Source organism: Panthera tigris, chromosome D3, assembly GCF_018350195.1.
Source record: "Panthera tigris isolate Pti1 chromosome D3, P.tigris_Pti1_mat1.1, whole genome shotgun sequence".
Classification (NCBI taxonomy): Eukaryota; Metazoa; Chordata; class Mammalia; order Carnivora; family Felidae; genus Panthera; species Panthera tigris.
This window is the reverse complement of record NC_056671.1, coordinates 28,870,549-28,884,378: the sequence shown is the minus strand read 5'-3', so window position 1 is coordinate 28,884,378 and position 13,830 is coordinate 28,870,549. Positions and strand designations below refer to the sequence as shown.

Genomic DNA, 13,830 nt, shown 5'->3' with positions numbered 1-13,830 from the left:
ACAAGCTTTGGCAAGAATACAGAAAAATTGGAAGCCTTGTATACTACTGGTAGGGTTGTAAAATGGTGCAATAACCACGGAAAATAGTATGGTTCCACATTAAAAACAGAATTACCATATGATCCACAATCCCACTTCTGGATATGTATCCAAAAGAACTGAAAACAGGATCTCAAAGAGACACTTGTACACCCATGTTCATCGCAGCACTATTTACAGTAGTCAAGAGGCAGAAGCAACCTAAATGACTTACAGATGAATGGATAAAGAAAATGTGGTATAGTCATACAATCCAATATTATTCAGCCTTAAAAAAGGAAACTGTCATGCCACAACATGGATGAACCTTGAAGACATTATGCCAAGTGAAATAAACCAATCACAAAAAGACAAATACTGCATGGTATGAGGTTTCTAAAGTAGTCAAACTCTTAGAAAATACAACACCAGGGGCTGAGGTGAGAAGGAAAAGGGAAGTTGTTGGTTAGTGGGTAAGGAGTTCCAGTTTTGCAAGATGAAAAAGTTCAAGATCTGTTACCCAATAGGGTGCATTTAGTTAACACTACTGTACTCTACACTTAAAAATGGTTAAGATGGTACATTTTATGTGTTTTTTTTAACCACAACTTGAAAATTAAAAAAACAAATGACCTAAACTTTGCTTCCCTGGGCCCAATTAACAATCCTCCGAGGTCAGTTTTGTTATTATCCCCACTTAAGAAAACAAGATGAGGTCTCTTCACATCCCTCCTGGGGCCAGTTTCCCATGTGTAAAATGAGGTGACAGTGGGCTGTACCTAACCCTCACAAGCACAGATAAGACATGAAGGGATTTTAAAGTCACAAGGGAAATATTAACACCAAATAAACTCCTGCAGGAAAGCAGCCTCTAAGTCTGAGGCACTCCAAAAGGAGACTGCCACTAAGGCTCAGGCATTAGAAAGAGATTTGCTCCAGTTCTTCCCTCAGGCTAGCTCAGTGTGGGCAAAGCTCTGACACCTGCTTGAACCCCCACAAGAGCTCACAAAAGCACACAGCTTATCATTAATGGGTCTCATTAAAGAATACTCAAGGGGCGCCTGGGTGGCTTAGCCGGTTAAGCGTCCGACTCGACTTCGGCTCAGGTCATGATCTCGCAGTCCGTGAGTTCGAGCCCCACGTCAGGCTCTGTGCTGACAGCTCAGAGCCTGGAGTCTGCCTCAGATTCTGTGTCTCTGTCTCTCTGCCCCTCCCCCACCTGTGCTCCGTGTATCTCTCAAAAATAAACAAACGCTTAAAAAAAAAAAATTAAAAAAACAAAAGGAGGTTTATTCTTAGGGTTCACTAAGCTATTCCACACCTAGTGCTCAGCAGAGTGCATGATGCTCAGAGTGGGGTAGGAGAAGGGTGGTGGTGGTGATGATGACAACAATACCACTAGCAACAGCTAAGAACCGAGGCCAAAAGTACAGGACCGGGCCAGCAGGGGATGCTTTCAGCTCCTGACAGGCCAAACCTGAGGCTGCCTGCAGGACAGTCACAAGGACACAGCTGTGGGCAGGTGAGATGGGGAGTTAGCACTGTGACACCAGTGGCCAAGGCTATGGGAGGAAGACAAGGAAAAGCGGGTAGGCAAAGAGGTTCAAGGTGAAAAGTCAGTAAAGACCAGGCAGAAAGATGAGAAGGAACAGAGGGCAAAAGAGCAGAGGGTAATGAAGTAACCACTGAAGCTGTGCAATGTCAGAGCCGGAGCTCTAGCTTCCCAGGCTTCAAATACTGGCTCCGCCACTTACTAGCTGTGTGACTGTGGGCAAGTCACTTACTCTTCCAAGCTGTCTCTTCATCTGTAAAATAAGGCAGATATGAGTACCACTTTCTATAAAAAGGGCATCACACCTCACCCTGCAATTATAAAGGAGAAACACACAACAGCAGCTAGACAGAATTTTATAACATTGTTTTATTGTGGGTCCTAACCATTTTTAGGGTTACTTTCTGGCTTTTACAGTATTGTCATTTTTACATTTACTTATATGAAACCTTTAAAATACCTTGCTCTGATTATTAACTTTTATTAATGCTTCTTAAAAGATAACCTAGCCATATGGTTCAAAATCCATAAAGGGGTGACAGGTTAAGATCATGAACAAGACTTCCAAGCTTCTTAAAATGTCCACGTTTGTTTGATTGCAATCAGAGGGTGGTGTGGTCACTGGAGGAGGCTGCAAACACTAACTCCTGGAGTTGGTCAGCCAGGTCCAAAGAGCTGGGACACCATCAGGGTCCACATGAGAAGCTGGTGGAACCGGAAGCCATGAGCGACAAGATGCCTCCTCCTTCGCAGGTGCATCTATCTCCACTCAGTCCCCCACAGCCATGCAGCTCTTTCTTCTTATTCTGGACTCATGGTGCAAGAGGCAGAGCATCCAGCTCAAGAGAACAATCTTTGATTTCCAGTTTCTGCTTCTTCTACTTAAAAGCCAAGGGATGCCACCAGGCAAGGTGATTATCTTCTCTGGGCTTCAGCATCCCAATCTCTAAAATGGACCTAACACCTGCCTCACTGTCTCCCTCCAAAATAGGGCTGTTGGATAAAGCATGTGCACAACTATGCCCAAACTCCTGGGCCAACCTTGACCCTACCTTCAGACAGCTCCCCCACATCACCACACACTCCAGAGACTATCAGCACGTGGCAGATGCCATGTGGAGGGTGGTAGGACTGGAAGTAATTAAACAAACCTCGAACATATAAGCCCTCCACTTATCTTCCCAAAAAAGAAACTGAAATTAGAAAGAGTGATTGCCAAAACTGTACCGACAAAATTGTCACTGACAAAACTAGGATAACACGGTCTCAGGACTCTTTCAAATGAAGAATAATTCATTTTTAAGTATTCAATTATCACAAAATAACTTTTCAAATGAACTTTTGACTATGGGATAATTTTAGGTTTACAGAAAAGTTCCCATATACCCTCATCCAGTTTCCCTGGTTGTTAACATCTTATACTGCACACTACCATGACACATTGGCATAATTAGGAAACTAACATTGGTACTTTTCTATGAACTGAACTCCACATTATTAGAATTCCACTAGCTGTTCCTTTTCCTATTGCAGGATCCAATCCAAGATACCACACTGCAGTTAGTATTATAAAGTAGTTTCTGATACACTCCATCAGAAGATTTTAAAGTTGGGGTACCTGGATGGTTCAGTTGGTTAAGTATCCAACTTTGGCTCAGGTCATGATCTCACGGTTCATGGGTTTGAGCCCCGCTCAAATCTCCTGCTTGGGATTTCTCTCTCCCTCTCTCTCTCTCTGCTGCTTCCCCACTAGTGTGAGCATTCTCTCTCTCTCTCTCTCTCAAAAATAAACTTTAAAAAAAAAAAGATTTTACGGTTAACAAAATTAAAAAGCTGATTAATAGCATTTACTAATGCTAAAATCTAAGGAATGTAATTGTTTGTTATAAATTTTACTTGGCCTTTCTTTTTACTGATGCTGAATGGTCATTTATTCAACATACATAATTCTCTTCAAACCCGAGAAACAAAATTGGAAAAAATATTTTAAGCAAATAGCAATTGACACTAATGAGCTGACTTGCTAAAACTATAAATATCTAGTCATAAAAATGATTTCTAATTTACCCAGGAAAATACAACCTATTAAAAAATGAGATGTTTCTTTACTGATTAGTATGACGAAATAGAAGCTTGTTATAATAATGAAATTATAGTAATTACCTCTCTCAATATTTTTTATTTAGTAAAGGCAGTTTAAAATCAACTCAGTTTTGGGGCACCCGGGTGGCTCAGTTGGTTGGGCGACCGACTTTGGCTCAGGTCATGATCTCTCACAGTTTGTGAGTTCGAGCCCCGCATCAGGCTCTGTGCTGACAGCTCAGAGCCTGGAGCCTGCTTCAGATTCTGTGTCTTCCCCTCTCTCTCCCCCCACCCTGCTCATGTTCTATGTCTGTCTCTCAATAATAAATAAACATTAAAAAATTAAAATAATAAATAAACTCAGTTTTGAAACTAACTGTATAACAAACACACAGAAGAGTGAAAAAAATTAATCCAAGTAGCTTTTGGACCCAGTACATTGAGCATATACTATCAGTCTACACACAAAACGAGTTGCAAAAAGAAAAAAAAAATCCAAAATCTTACTCAGTTGGGTTGGCTGTGGTAGTGACAATGAGTATAGCACTTCTGAAACTATTCTGTGCACACTGTAGGACTAAGCAAATAAGTAAATCTACTGATGTTGTTGGAAGCCAGAGTTCTCACTGTAGAAATACGAAACAGGGAAAACAGGCAAGATCCTATGATGCTGGGTTTTAACCAAAAGAAACAGTATGGGGGCACCTGGGTGGCTCAGTCAGTTAAGCATCTGACTCTCAATTTGAGCTCAGGTCATGATCTTATAGTTCGTGAGACCAAGTCCCATGTCAGGCTCTGGGCTGACAGCACAGAGCCTGCTTGGGATTCTCTCTCTCTCTCCCCCTCCCCAGATTGCATGCATATGGGTTCTCTCTCTCAAAATAAATAAATAAACATGTTAAAAAAATTTTAAAAGAAACAGTATGAATTTACACAAAAAGACACACATACAGACAAGATCCACACACACACACACATGCACAGAGACAGACAGATGTGCATGCACATACACCCCAAGTAGACTGAAAGGTCTAGTAGCAACATCATCCGAGGAGCAATAAACTCACCTAGCACCTAGCACCTAAATACCATCTCCCACTAAAAGGAACCAGTGTTCCATGGAAAAATGCCTGGGGCAAGAAAGATACAAGTTGAGCCTGATAATAAGGAACATTCAAAATGGATGAGGACATGTCAGAAGGATGCAGAAGCCAGCCTACAGGGGTTTCCCCTTCCTGTATTAATTACAATGTAAGTATCAAAATGAATCATGACTGGGGCACCTGGGTGGCTCAGTTAGTTAGGCATCCAACTTTGGCTCAGGCCATGATCTCATGGTTTATGAGTTCAAGCCCTGCGTTGAGCTCTGTGCTGACAGCTCAGAGCCTGGAGCCTGCTTCTGATTCTCTCTCTCTCTCTCTCTCTCTCTCTCTCTCTCTCTGCCCCTCCCCTGTTCACGCTCTTCTCTCTTAAAAATAAATAAACATTAAAATTTTAAATATGAATCATGCTAACAGACCATGTAACACACTGAACAGAAAGAAGAATCCATGAATCCATACAGACAGTAAAAAATGAAAAGGAAGACAATTCTCTTTTATAGTAGACTACTACTAAAAGAAAAAGTAAGAACAAATCACCATTTAGCAATCATCACAGTGGCAACTGGTTCAGGCCAGAATCATTAATAGATGCTGAAAAACAATGGGCAAGCCTATCTCTCTACTTGCCCATCACAAAGGGGGAAAGCCACCTTTCCCCAGAGAAATGCAGCCAATGCCACCCTACCACATGACCAAGAGTAATATCACCACTCCTGAGACAAACCAATGGGCTGTGTTTCCAGATGCATGCAATGAGAAGGACTCAATGATCTGGGGGATCACACCTGCCAGTATGCATCAACTGAATCTGATCACAAGGAAATAATCCGATAAACCCAAAATGAGGAATATTCTATAAAAGAGTGCCTGTAGGGGTGCCTGGGTGGCTCAGTCAGTTAACCGTCTGACTTTGGCTCAGGTCATGAGCTCACGGTTTGTGAGTTCGAGCTCCTCGTCAGGGTCTGTGGTGACACCTCAGAATCGGGAGCCTGCCTCTGATTCGGTGTCCCTCTCTCTCTGCCACTCCCCCCCCAAAATAAACATTAACATTTTTTTAAAAATAAAAGAGCTCCCTGTACTCTTTCCTAAGTCCATAATACAAAAGACAAGGACAGGAAGCTTTTCCAGATTTTAAAAGATTAAACACACATCAAAATTAAATGCAATACATGATACCAGGTTGGATCCTGACTTGGAAAAATATGTTGTAATCAGACAACCGGCAAAACGGGGACATGGCTAACAGTACTACATCGATGTCAAACTTCCTAGATTTGGTAACTATACTCTGCTTATAAGAGAATGGCTTTGTTCTTAGGAAATATAAATTGAGGGATTTAGTAATGAAGGGTCATGATGCCTCCAACTTAGTTTCAAGTATGCACACATGTATGCCCACAAATGTGTGGTGAGTCAAATGTTAACAACTGGTGAATCTAGGTAAACTATATAAAGGTGGAGTTCATAGTACTACTCTTGCAACTTTTCCGTAGGTATGAACATCCCCAAAGTAGAAAGTTTTTTTAAAAAAAAGAAGTATCGGGGCGCCTGGGTGGCTCAGTCGGTTAAGCGGCCGACTTCAGCTCAGGTCATGATCTCGCGGTCCAAGAGTTCGAGCCCTGCGTCAGGCTCTGTGCTGACAGCTCAGAGCCTGGAGCCTGTTTCAGATTCTGTGTCTCCCTCTCTCTGACCCTCCCCCGTTCATGCTCTGTCTCTCTCTGTCTCAAAAATAAATAAACGTTAAAAAAAAAAAATTAAAAAAAAAAAAGTATCTCTCTGCCTCCCTCTGAAGGAAGATATTTTGAAATCTTAATTCTTTTTGGAATTTAGCTTCCTCATACCAATAAAAAAAAAAAATGCTGATCATTGGATCTTTGAGATTTGGTTTCATTTTTGCCCTTAAGGCACCTCTCAACTGAATAATTTTGTTCGTATCAATGTTCCCCATTTAGGCCACTCTAACTCTAAATTATCCTTGGTGAAATTATACCACTTAGATAAATAAGCACACAAATTTGAGTTATAGCATAAATACATGTGAAAACCAGGATCCCAACCTGGAGCTGCTGCAGATATAGTTTTAGACTGAGACAAATACATGAGAGTCTGGGAACAGCAAGTTGGAAGTACTGCCTGTTACTTTAAGAGTTAGGTCCCCTCAGCCTATTGGCCATGCCATCTTTAACTGTAAATCTCAATGAACTTCTGGTTGATGAAAAGTTTAGGTAAGAGGACTCTCCCAGGACCAGACCCCACAGGCAAAACAAAATAAAATTGAGGAGGGGCACCTGAGTGGGCTCAGTTTGTTAAGTGTCCAAAACCTGATTTAAGCTCAGGTCATGATCTCAGGGTTTGTGAGTTTGAACCTGCATCAGGCTCTGCACTGTCAGCAAGGTGCCTGCCTGGGATTCTCTCTCTCCCTCTCTCTCTTCCCCTCCCCTACTCACTCATGTGCATGCACTCTCTCAAAATAAATGAGTAAACTTAAAAAAAAAAAAAAAAAGACTGAAAAAGTTCTCACAAAGTCCAGCTAAAAAAAATGATGTACAACTATGTGTACAAAGATCTCCAGAACACTTGTCCACTGAAAAACTCAATAAGTTTACATAAAAAGTATAATTCCATTTATGTAAAATATTCCATGTATGAAATTTTTGTAAATATTTTTTTAAAAAAATCAACATTTTTCCAAACTGTCCTGGGCTTTCACTGTGGCTCACTTGGTCAGTCTGCATGTGTGCATCCCACCCTCACTGATGGTGTGGAGAGAGAATCTGGAGGAGTGGCCAACAAACCACTGAGGTTTGCAGCACAGGCCCTGCTTTGGCCCTAAACAAACCTCATCCCTTTCAGGTACTTCCAGTTCTCTCGCTCTGCCTTATAAGACCACAGAGCCAGGGATAAATTAACCAACCCAGAGACCCCAGGAAGCAACTAGCAGCGTTCAAAAGGCGTCCGCATCAGGACACCTGATTTCAATCTAAGTACTGGGGGTCCTGGAACCTCCCATCTCCCAGCTGACCTTCTGGGACATCCTCTGCAGTGGCCTCTGCCCCTTGTCCAGTGCCCCAGGGAGCCCCAAGCAATCCTCTCCACAGCCATAAATTCCTATGGAAGGTCCCCTCGGGAATAAGGCTTCTAAGACAGGGAAGAATAGGGTGGACACCTGGAGGCTTTCTCCATCCAGCATACCCACTGGGGCTCCGCTCTCAGCCCTATCCAACATGGACCTGTCAACAGCTGAGGGCAGACAGATGACAAGCTGATCAAACTAATGGCTGGCTGCCAGGATCTGGAATTGAGGACAATGACCAGTCCAAGCTGTGAGGACAATGACCAGTCCAAGCTGGCTGAAGAAAGGCCACACCAGGCAGAGAAGGGCAAGCATGGCAGTTCTTGCACCTACCAGCTCTGAAGCCAGGCCTGTACTGTGCAATGGCCCAGGGAAGGGCAAGCCATGTCCTCATGCAGGGATAAGTCCGGTTCTCAAGACTCAGTGCCAAGCAAGTCCATTTGAGAGGAAGCCCAGCCCACCCACCCCAAAGGCTTCCTGACCAACCTCCCCCCTCCCCCCACCAACAACCCTAGGCTGGGTGGCTGGTAAATTTCAAAAAGGATCCACATTTGTGAGAAGTCTTCACCTGCTCTCACCTCACAGCCCAGCTCACCCCTGCAGGAAGGAGAAGCTCTCCGCAGTGGGGGCCCAGGCCAGCTGGCCTACAGTCCCCCCACCCCAAACACACTGGTCCTCCAAAGGCGTTCTTGCAGGCGGCCACAAGGCCCTTATCCTCACCACCCCCACCAGGGGCAGCTGCGAGGCCCGCTGGCTAAGGGAGCTGTTGCTCTTTATGTCAAAATATAAATAGCCATTTGTGCATTTGTTCAATAACTGATTTCTGAGTGCCCACTCTGTGCCAAACTAAGCCCAGGGGACACAACACGAACGTGACAAAGAGTAAAACGTGTCAGTATGAACAATCCTAGCCCTGTCCAAAGCACTGCGGCTGTTTTGGGGGCTCTAGGAAGCCACACACACCCCCTCTCAGACCATGAGAATGGCTAGACTCATTTAGCGCTCACTGTGTGTCAGACATTGCTCAAAGCCACTTCACTCTGCTGCCTCCGAGGTGGGGGCTCTCTCCTAAGAAACATGCCCTTATGCACGCACACCCATGCACCCAGACTTTCAGGGGGTCCCTACACTTTCTAAAGTCCATCCGGAGCTAACATGAACGGCCTTTTTGTCAGGATGTGTTAGAACTGTATACCCATTGATTTTAATTCTCATAGCATCCCTCAGCTATGTTCTATTTTGTCTGCATTACAGATAAGGAAAATGAGGCTCAGCACAGTCACAGAGTGGGCAGCAGAGTGGGTCCTGACTCCCAGCCATGCAATCTAGGGTTCACACTCTTAACCCACTACACTGGACTCTACAAACAGCTTGTGTGAAGCAACACCAGACCTGGGCTTTCCTCCCTCCCAGGTCGATGCCCAGAAGCCACAGGACACTCTGTGTCCACAGCACACTGCACAGGCCATTCACCCTCCCCTGGACTTACCCTGTTGAGGAAACATGTCCCACACGATGGAACACACAGCCCAGCTTGGAGCAGCAGGACAAGATGTGATTTCACTAAACACCCCAAGTCAACTGGCAAATCACACCAAAAACAAAATAGCCATACTTTGAATCCATCCATCACACTGGCAAAGTGTTGGCTCAAAATTGGGCTCTCGGAATTACTGACCCACTCTGCAGACTGGAAGAGGAAAGGGCCACTCACCAACATCTCAGCACCCCAAATACAAAAAGCACATGTGATGAGGGAACAATCTGGCAGTGTGCCAAAGACACTTAATCAGTCCCTTGCTACCTACTAGGTCCTAAATGTTGTCACTGATACATTCCACTTAAGAGTCAAGAAACTACCAATGTTTCCCTACACCAAGTACCAAAGGGAGGTAAGAGATCACCTGTGCAAGGAGGGCTAACTAGATCACCTGCCATGATGGCTAAAGAAGCACAAGCCTTAGTGCTGCCAAACTGCCTAGGGGAGCAAAGGGGTGAGGAAAGTGCAAGTGAGCTAGCCTGAGAAGCAGGACTAGGGAAGGCTGCAGGCAAGAGCAATCTGGGTCAGAGGAACAGGAAAGGTACAGCGTAACAGCAGCAAGTAGGTGCAGACCCATCTGGCGAAGTGTGCAACAGCAGCACATTCTTCATTCCTAAGACCAGAAGCACCAACTGAAATAATAACCCTGATTCGCTGCCACCTGGGCCAACCGGAGCTTTAACCACAGTGCTTCCTGTGCCCTCAATACTTTCCCGTGGTGACGGTGCCCGGCACACAGCAGGTGGTAGCTGGTGACAGTGCCCAGACACAGCAGGTTGTGGTGAGGGCTTGTTACAGGGCTGTGGGGAAGCATCACCGTTCGTCTCCCGAGGGACATCAAGTACCAGGAGTCTCTTCCTGCTCTCTGCAGTGGCCAAAGTGTTCAGGGAGAAAGGGCCACTTACTTTCAAATGATTCAGAAAATAAATTATGTGTGTGCATACGTACATACGCACATGCACACATTAAGAAGAAGGCAAGTAAGGTAAAATGCTGACAATAGGTAAGCCTGGGTAGAGAGTACGCAGGTATTCTTGGCATGAATTTTATTCTTGCATCTTTTCTGTAAGTTTGAAATTATTTCCAAATAAAAACTTTCTTTATATGTTAAATAAAAAAAGACATTTCGCTAGCTAGTGAGGTTGGAAAATATGTTAACATCCCTTTTCAACTAAAAAGAATGAAATTCTTAAGCTGAAAGCACAACCAGCCAATGAAGCAAGTTCTACAGTGTTACAAGGTGGTGGGCTGTGAAGGAAAGAGCTCACTCAGAAAGCGCCTGGCAAGCCCAGGTGCAGGTTCAACTTCCCAGCTATTTCTATGAGCTTCAGCCACATCTGCTTGCAAAATATCCACACTCTTCCCCTTCACTAACCCATGTGCTGCTCCAGAGGAAAGGTGCTGTGGCCACTAGGTTAGTTCACTGAAGATTTATCAATTCAGCACAGACAGCATGCCCCTCTGGGTTCCTAATGACAAAAGGGAAAGAACCCTGAACTTGGAGCCAATTCACCCACGTTTGAATCCTAGCTATGCTGCTCACCAGCTGTGCGACCTTATGCAAGTCATTTGCCTCTCCAGCCTGCTTTTCCAACAGTACAAGGAAGACAGCTTCCAGTCTTGCTACCTCATCAGGCAGCCTCACTGAACACAAGGTTTTTACAGGGCTGGGGAGCTCAGCTGAGACACAGCTCACATGGGGAAGGCAAATGTTTTCTCAGCCATGTATGGTGGGGTCACCCTGGACAAAGCTGTAGCTAAAACCATGGCATGATTTTCTTTCGTCAACGGAGAAAAACAGTTTTAGAATCAGCAATTGCTGCTGCATCCTCTGCACAGATGGAGAAAAGGTCAATGAGATGACACCATGGCCACTGGTCCCCCAAAAGCCCCTCCATGCCTGTCGTTCCTCAGAAGAGATCTCCAACCTACCCTTCTCACCACAGCCCCAGCAGATATAACGACACCACCGTTGGTCATTATGGCTAACCATAAAGGGGATTTGGGGAGAGAACTGGTTCTATACCTCAGATCAGAGTATTCAGATGGAAAAGGGTCTGTGCTCACCTGGAGAACCACTTGGTCTATCAAGGGAAGAGATGTGGTCTGGAGTTCCACAGCTGGGGTTAAGGCTGGGGCAGGACAAACACAGCTGGAGTAGACAGAGCCTCAGCCAAGGGCACATGATGGGCCAGACATCTAGGACTGAAATCTCATCTCAGCCACTTACTTTCATGAGCTCTCTGTTTATTTCCCCATCTATAAAATGGGGCTAATAACAGTCATCTACCTCACAGGGATCACCTGAGAGGTAATCAATGCACATTTTAGTACACATTAAAACAGCAGCTGGCACGTAACACATCTTCAATCAACCAAGATCAAATACGCATTTAAAAAACAAAAAGAAAACAAAAACTTTGCCAAAAGGTCAAATTCAGAGCTCTCTTGTTGCCGCCACTCTGTGAAAGCCTTCACACTCTGGCCTGCACCAGCGAAGAACCAGAAGTGGCTTGGCCTCAGTCCTCAAGGACTCCCTCCCCTGGAAAGTAGATTCAGCCTGATGCCCTCCTCACACTCAAGTATGGGTCTAAGCTGGGACTCCAACAGAAAGAATGCAGGTGAAGACCAGGGAAGCCCTCCTTCACAAGCATCAGCCAGCAGCACCCTGCCTGGAAGGACACGGAGCACACACAACCCCGCAAAGGAGAACATCTAACCCAGAGTGTGACTGGCCCTAGCCAACCAGCCAAAATCAGGAAACCAGCAAAACCCCCAGGGTTTGCAAGGCAACTCAAAACACCATTAGGAACCACTGCAAAGTTCTAATCTGGAAAGTCATGAATACAATGGGATAATCTGCCCCTTCAACCAGAGCCACCTCCTTACCCCAGCTCAGACCTAAGTGTGAGGTCTCCTATAAAGCCCTCCCCTGCTTCACAGGTACAAAAGACTGGCCACCTGGACTGCCTGCCTCTTAGCCCCCACACTCAAGCCTGATTTACACCTAGTTTCTGCTTCTGTACCTAAAGGGCACTCCTAGAGAAAAGGATTTACTCAATTCATTTGAGCATCCCTAGTGGTAGGCAGACAGAATTTACACTTTCTGAATTGTTGCTGGCCAGTTGGCAGGATACCCGGACAGACAGCAAAGGAAAGGGAGTTGGGGACGTTGGTCACCTCTATCATCCAGAGGTGGTGCTGGACCTGGAACCAGAGGCACCCCAAGGAAGACAGGCATGATGTGTGGCTTCGCCCCTGAGTCCAATGACCTGATAAGCAGAACTAGGACCCAAGAGCCAAAAGAGAATGTCTCACTTCTCTACAGATATAAACATGTTTTCTAAAGAACTTAATCACAAGGAGCCACAAATGCTTTGGTTCTGGACCTCAAGGGCCCATTCAGTACTCTCTCCACAACTAGCCCTTTTTCCGGCTACCATTCCTACTGAGGCCATCCCACCAGTCACCCTGCTGCTGAGGGAACCATCAGAAGCAGCGAGCAACCAGCTCTACTCAGGGAGCCCAGAGAAGCATCACTGGAAAGACTCCAGGTTGAGCAGGGGCCCAGGGCCTTGGCCACCAAGTAAACACTGGGGAGGAGACAGCAGTCTATTTAGGATGACAAAGGCAGAGAGGTGTGTCATGTCTGGTATGAGCGCCTTGGCTGAGGCATTAAGGAGGGTGGCACTCCACTGTGCTCCCCAGCCTGTTTTTACAGAGACCTGACAGAGCTCACAGACAATAGCCCTGGACACTTTGGCCTTCATGGGCTCCTTCCGCCATAAAAGATTACTAAGAATCATACTTTTCAACTGCAATAGTATAAAGCTAAATAAATTTGTGCATAACATTTTCTTTGACCTAAACGGTCAGGGTTTTTTTTCCTTGATTTTAAAAGAAGACCACTAAAAGCACTCTGTGGGCCCCCAGCACCAAGCCTCCTGTACTTGATGAATAAATCTGCCCTGCAATTGGGGATTTGATTTTTTTTGTTGCATTCAACGGAGGAGGGGGTACACAAGAAACAGAGATAAAAATTATCCTGGACCTTCTGGCTGCCATGATTCTGATTCCCCACCACAAGCGTACTTATAAAAACACAAGCTCCAAAGGGAGTTCCAAAAGCATTTAATCATCACATACAAGGTACACTCCTAAGTGCCTGGCAATGTCCAACCTCCGACGGCGGAGACCCGGCCGCGGCACGAGTCTCTGCCCCAGGAAGCTAGCTTGCTTTCTGAGTGCGATGCTTGGCGGACTCCTAGTACCTCCTCGGATCGGTCTCTCAGCTGAGTTCTCAGCTACAACACCTCACTGAGTGACAATAAGCGACACGGCTACCGCTCTCCAGCCAAGGAGTTTCCAGGGCTGAGGCGCTGGCACAAAAGCACTGCTGAGGAATAACATGGGAAAGAGAAACCATGTGTCTCCACGAGCTGCTCTCTCGACCCCAGCACTC

General features: G+C 45.4%; 1 protein-coding gene across 3 annotated transcripts in view; it reads right to left on the bottom strand.

Annotated features, from left to right (window-relative positions):
- DGCR2 (DiGeorge syndrome critical region gene 2) overlaps positions 1–13,830 on the bottom strand; it is a 99,262-nt gene that overhangs the window by 84,675 nt on the left and 757 nt on the right. The window lies entirely within an intron of this gene.